Source organism: Phyllostomus hastatus, unplaced genomic scaffold (genome assembly GCF_019186645.2).
Source record: "Phyllostomus hastatus isolate PE091 unplaced genomic scaffold, TTU_PhHast_1.1 phas_contig_29, whole genome shotgun sequence".
NCBI classification, from domain to species: domain Eukaryota; kingdom Metazoa; phylum Chordata; class Mammalia; order Chiroptera; family Phyllostomidae; genus Phyllostomus; species Phyllostomus hastatus.
Window position 1 is genome coordinate 17,615,721 of NW_025333835.1, and position 7,155 is coordinate 17,622,875.

Sequence of the window (7,155 nt, forward strand, 5' to 3'; positions counted from 1 at the left end):
CTACATATTATCCCAGAAAGTTTTTCTCAAAAGATAATGCTTGCTTGGTAACTCCAGTGCATAATTTAAACATTCCTGCTTTAAGTCCACTCAGAGTGTCTTTTCAACCCCCACTCTTCTTGAAAGAACCACATTTTTTTTTCCTGTACTACATACCAAAATTAACTTAGTAAAGATGGATTTAAACTTTTCTAGTAAATCCATATCTGAAATTGTCCTTGGCTTACTCACTTAATCTATAAGAACAATAATATCTAAATTAAAAACAATTTTGTTTATGTGCTATGAACATTTTTCAATTGTCTTCTCTTGCACGGAGGAATTCCCACCATAGGCTGATGCCAAACTGATTCTCCTCCCCTTGTAGATTCTCTCTGGTGTTTTTTTTTTCCTCCAAATGATAATTCATATGAAATATCTAGGTTGGTATTTACCTTCATCTTATATTTACTTCAACTTTATTTTCTCTGTCTCTATGATAATTTCCTTTCTACCCATAACATTTTTCATTTTTGTTTTTGTATTAGTTTTCAGTTCTTTTCAAATGTCTATTTGAACATTGTCCCTTCTCCAGTTTTTTCTTTTTTAAAAGATTTTATTAATTTTATTTCTAGAGAAGGAAGGGAAGGAGAAAGAGAGAGAGAGAGAGAAACATCAATGTGCAGTTGCTGGAGGTCCCTGACTGGGAATCGAACCTGCGACACTTTGGTTCGCAGTCCGCGCTCAATCCACTGAGCTATGGCAGCCAGGGCTTCAGTTTTTCTATTATCTATGTCGTGTTTTCTTTCAAATACCTGTCAATTTGCTCTATCCTCTGAGAAATCAACTAGCTTTACATTCTAGTCCTTCCATAGAATTCATCATTGTATAAATCATAATTTTTATTTCTAGTAAATGTTTATGCTCCATTTTCTTCTTCTTCATTCCCCCTCCTCTACCTCTTCCTTCTTCTCTTTTATTTATATGTAATTACTTTCAAAATTCATCTGCATAAGATATTTTATTCTTTCCCTGGATGGTGTGGCTCAATGGATTGGGTGCTAGCCTCAGAACCAAACGGTTTTCGGTTCAATTACCAGTCAGGACATTTGCCTAGGTTGCGAGACAGATGCACACTTGGGGGCATGAAAGAGGCAACTGATCAATGTAACTCTTACTCTTGGACCTCTCTCTCCCTCTTTGCTTTCCCTTCCTCTCTCTCTAAAAATAAATACATTTTTTAAATACATATATTTTCTTTTTCTTCTCCTTGGTTGTCTTCTGATAAGTTTCTGTTTTATCTTGATTTTTAAATTTTATGCTTTCAGTTTTTATTATATAGCTGATAACTGTTGATGTTTAAATTGAAACTAGAAAATGATTTTATATTAATATCATTGCTGTATTTTGCTCTTTTGTGAAGATTGTTTCCCCAATAGATCTTCCCACTGATATAAAAAGCCAACATTTACACTTTCATTTAAAAATAATATTTTATATCTCACAGCAAATGTTATCTTTTCAATTTCTTATAAGTTATCTGCTTTATTTTTTGTCAGTACAGGCCTTTTTTTCCCCACGCACTCATGCTATGAATTCATAGGGAGTGGACTCCAGCAGCTCAGTCCTGTTTCCATTGGTTCTTACACAGTGCGCTGCTCTGGGTGGAGCAGGCTGACACTACAGTTGAATCCAGGTACCCTTCTCTTTGGCTTCCTGATTTTTCTGATCATTTACTTCACACATTTCAGAAATCTATCTTGCTCTTAGATTGATTAATATACTCAATACATACTTTAATTCTCTTGGCAAGAATCTTGCCCTTAACCTGTTTGTTTACAACATTGCCCACCACAAGCTGGGTAACATTGTAGACTCCCAGTTTTGCCTTGGGAACATTTCTGGGGCATTCCTTTTTGAACAGTGTCCATTCCCTTGATGTCTATAATATAATCTTCCCTGCAAATTTGCACATGTGTGGCCAGTGGAATGACTCCATGTTTTCTAAAAGACCCAGAGAACATGGAGTGAGTGCCTCTCCTCTTTCACTCCGTATTAGTCGTTCCGGTGAAGAACTGGAAGATGACAGTTCTAGCCAAAAAGAACAGTTATGTGCTTTCACGCAGGATCCACCAGCATCTCACTTTAAAAAGTAGAGTTCAGAAGTTTTCTCTTACTGCTCCTTTAACTTATTCATCACATTAAAAATCCAGAAAATTATAATATTCACTTTGTAGTTGTTATTAAATATGTATCTTGCTTTTAGTTTTGAATTGATTTCCATAGCCACTCCTGAGTCCCATGACACAGGCCTATGATGTAAATGATCATGTACATTTTTAAGGAAATTTTACTCAGTGAACTGAGATAAAATTTATCATCACTCAGGCAAAGCAGATGATATAAAATGAAGGGTATTGAAGTAGACAAGTGGGATAGACGCATTTCTACAAACCATCTATAAGAGGAATACAGTATGAAAGGGTACCAAAAAACCTTTTCTTGTGATTATCATAATCTGTCATGTTATTTATATACATGTTTTCTATACCAATTATTTCATGGAAAATTTTTTTACTATGTAGAGCTTAAATTTGATGGGAAATATTTTTTTAGGAAATGAGCATTTGAAAAGAGCACAAAATAAAAATGCATTGAAGACTAGATCTTGCACCCAAAATTATAACATATTGGTATTTTTCAGTATTGTACAGAAATGATATCATTGTAAATAAGGAAATAGTAAAGAAAAAGAATTGCAGGGAAAAAGATTGGATACTTTGATTTGCTACTGAATTGACGTAGCAGAAGTGTATATTATATAATGTGCACTTTAGTGCAGGTTTGACAAGAAAGCAGAATAATTATGGGAATTTCAATTCATTTTTACTGTTAAAGAGTTTTAACTTTAATAGTAAAAAAACCTGTCCAAGCAATTTATTATAAGCTATCTGTCATCAAAATATTTTTTTTAAATGGAGAAAGATATAATGGAAAGTGGAGGGAAGGAAAGGGAAGGGGAAGGAAGGGAAAGGGAGACATAACTTTTGAATTTTGAGAGTAAAATGTTGTTAACAAACCATTCTATGAACATACTGATTAATGAGAATGAAGACCCATTCTGTGCCCATGACAGTTTTGGGAGCATTTCATTCAAGTGCTCAGGAAGGTCCTAGAGCAATGATGTACCAAAGTAAAAAGGTGATGGATTACAATTGAGCATATGGTTCTTATGGAAGAATGTGAAAAACAAGATATTAGAGATTGAGCTGTTTTCAATAGCCATAAACTTTATACAATTGAGGTCCAATAGAAATATAATATGAGTCATATATGTTATTTTAAAGTATCTAGTAGGTACAACAAAAACATAAAAAGAAATAGGTAGAATTAAATTTTAAAAATATATTTTAACCAATAGATTAAAATATTATTGCAACACTCAATCTATATTAAAATACATTTTCAACTGTAAAAAAAATTAGACTAGATTTGTTTACTCATAGTAAGCCTTCAAAATGTACTGTGCATTTTATACTGTTACCATGGCTCAATTCAGATGTTAATATTTTAATCACAAATGCTTTTCTGTATTGAGGTTTTAAAAAATTTGAAGTTGAAAAATTAGATTTATATGCACAAGTTTTCTCAACAGTTAAGGATAGTTCAATCACTGAATCAGTAAACAAAACATTTTCCCTTAATATTTATATCTATACCAATTTGTCCCATTTATTAGGAAGAGTTGTTTTGACTTTGGAGAAGATGAATAGCTGTTTTATAATAATGTATTCTTTTCTCTAATTTTATTTTAATCATTGTTCAAGTACACTTTTCTGTCCTTTACTCCCATCCCAGCCCACCTACCCCTTCCTCCCCACCTCCCTCCCATTTCTGTCCCCACTAGTTTTTGTCCATGTGTCCTTTATACTTGTTCCTGTAAACCCTTCCCATTCTCCCCTGAAAATCCCCACCCGTTTCTGTCAGCCTGTTCTCTATTTCAGTGTCTTTGACTATATTTTGCTTGTTTGTTTGTTTTGTTGTTTAGGTTCCTGTTGAAGGTGAAATCATATGGTATTTGTCTTTCACTGCCTGGCTTATTTCGCTTAGCATAATGCTTTGCAGTTCCATTTATGCTGTTGCAAAGGGTGGGCGCTCTTTCTTTTTTTCTGCTGCATAGAGTTCCATTGTGTAAATGTACCATAGTTTTTTGATCCATTCATTTACTGATGGGCACCTAGGTTGCTTCCAGCACTTGCCTATTGTAAATTCTGCTGACATGGACCAATGGAACAGAACAGAGAGCCCAGAAATAAACTCAAATCTCTATGGTCAATTAATATTTGACAAGAGGGCAGCAGCATAAAATGGAGTAAAAATAGCCTCTTCAACAAATGGTGTTGGGAGAACTGGACAGCTACATGCAAAAAAATGAAACTCAAGCACCAACTTACACCATACACAAAAATAAATGCAAGGTAGATAAAAGATTTAAATATAAGCCATGACACCATTAAAGTCCGAGAGGAGAACATAGGCGGGGAAATCTCAGATATTTCACACAGAAACATTTTCACTGACATGTCCTCTAGAACAAGGGACATAATGGAAAGAATAAACAAATGGGATCTCATCAAAATAAAAAGCTTCTACATGGCTAAAGAAAACAGTATTAAAATAAAAAGAGAACCAACTGTATTGGAAAACATATTTGCCAATGATACCTCAGACAAGGGTTTAATCTCCAAAATATATAAAGAACTTACACAACTCCACTCTAAGAAGACAAGCAACCCAATTAAAAAATGGGAAAAGGACTTGAACAGACACTTCTGCAACACACAGAGGACATACAGAGGACCCAGTGACACATGAAAATATGCTCAATATCACTAGCTATCAGAGAAATGCAAATTAAAACCACAATGAGATACCACTTCACACAGGTCAGAATGGCCATCATAAATAATGTATTTTTAATTGAATTTATTGGGGCAGCATCTGTTCACAAAATCACACAGGTTTCAAGTGTAAAACTCAATAAAACTTCATCTGTACACTGCATTGTTCATCCATTGCCCTAAGCAAAGTCTCTTTTTTAAATTATTGAGTTCACTCTCACTTGTGTAATCTTAATATTATAAACATCAAATTTAAATAAGCATTTCATAAGTTAAATTATGATTCTATATTTTTCAATATTAGAAAGCTTCTCCTTTTTACTTCAGGTTTTAGCCCTCAATTTAAATAATGCTGTCTAGTAAAATTAAAACCTGAATATGGAATCATGCCACAAACTAAGTAAAATTACTATTGATAAATATGATAGAAAAGTTCAATTTCAACACAAATTTTGTATCTGCGTCCTGCTAAGTAACCTATAAAAAATGTAGTTCCTTGAAACTTTAAATTGAGCATATTCTAATTATATCTGATATTAATTAAAAAATATAAATCATAGACTCTGATTACTGAAGAGTTTGCAAGCATCCTTTATGTTTCAAAAAAACTTAAAAAAACTTGAATTGAGTTAAGAGTACATAAGTCAGTCAATGCTTCTATAAGTCAATTATTGAGAATTGGCCAATAATATAAAGTTATTTTTCCTTCCATTTCAATAGTTTTATAAACATGAAATAATTCATAGTATTTACCTTAACATGCTAAAAGCTTTTCCATGACACTTTTCACTTATGTCATTTCAGAAAACAAAACAAAAATATCAATGCTGTTTTATGCCATGGAATGAAGCTGTAACCAAAGCCAAAAAAAAAAAAATAGCTTCAGCTGTCTGTTGTCACAAAAGCCAAACTCATAAGGTAGATGGTGGGACAAAAGGAGAGAGGTTTTTTCAGACATCGAGTTATATGGGAGTATGGCAGACTCTTGTCTCAAATCCCATCTCCTCAACAAGACCAAGACAAAAGATAATGTCCAGAGTTCCTGCTCCAAAATAAGGTACAGTCTTTCGGAGCCACACCTGGCTGCCAAATGATCATAGTCCCCACCCAGGTAGCACAGCATGTTCCTAACTGCTGTTCATTTCAGGTTCCCTCCTGGAGCCTGTGTGTGGAGCCTGCATGGCTATGGGCCCTGAAGCTGCTAAGGCCACAAGATCATGTGTCCCCCAGGAGAGCATGGGAATGCACTGGCTAATGAATAACCAGGTGGGCAAGACAGAGAGAGAGACTCCCTCCTGAAGGCCAAGAGCCACATGGCTACTGAGGCCACATAGCTGGTGGAGAGAATAGATGAGTACATGTGTTAGTGCAGTCCACAAACAGAAAGTACCACAAGCCAGAGAGTGAGCTTTTGTTCCCATGGGATTATACAGTTTAGGATTGGGACTAGCAAGGTGCTTTCTCAAAATGACCAGTTAAATTTCCAGACTTTCTTATGTTTCAGCTGGGTCCACCCCCCAACCAATCCATTCTTTCCCCAGGTTAGACAGACAGTCCTACTTGATCTGGCGCCTTCCACCTGCAGCAGGTTGACTTGTATGGGGCATATGCACGTCCTTCCCTGGTCCCACCTCCAATCTGGTACTGGAAGTGATGGAGGGCAGGACTTTCCCTATCCAATTATCTTGCTAGCTTCTTGTGTGCTTGGGTCCTATCCATTGATATTTCTAGCTTTCCACATACTCAGTATGAGAACCTAATGCTACCACCATCTTCGCTGATGGGGGAGACCTCCAGGCAGACAGTCTGCATGTAAAAAAGCAATTAGAAAAGTATCAAAATATCAGCCACTTGTTTTACAATCCCAATAAATCAGAATATTGGACTTACTATAACTGGAGCACATTCCATCAGGATAAAAACAGATGGCTTTATATATCAGATTGAAGTTATTCTTTGATAAGTGTAGAAGATTAAAATAAAATCTGTCATTAGTTTGATTTTTTCATCCACAAAACCTGTTTCTTCATAAATTTAAAGATCATTTGATATAAAAATCACAAATTAGTAATAGTATTTTTTCTCAAATCACATGACTCATCTAAAACTAAAGAGATATATTCAAAATTTATAAAATTTCAATTAATTGGACTTCAGTGATGTTAAAAAGATCATCTGTGAGTGATTGGTTATAATTTAAAACCCTTCATCTTTTGCAAAATATGAGTTTAATTTACTATATTTCTCATAAGTTTCTAATAAAATTTCTGTTATT

At 34.6% G+C, this 7,155-nt stretch overlaps 1 pseudogene; it reads right to left on the reverse strand.

Annotated features, from left to right (window-relative positions):
* Window positions 1-1,563: 1,563 nt before the first annotated feature.
* On the reverse strand, window positions 1,564-6,487 carry LOC123818701 (annotated as a pseudogene).
* Between the last annotated feature and the right edge of the window lie 668 nt (window positions 6,488-7,155).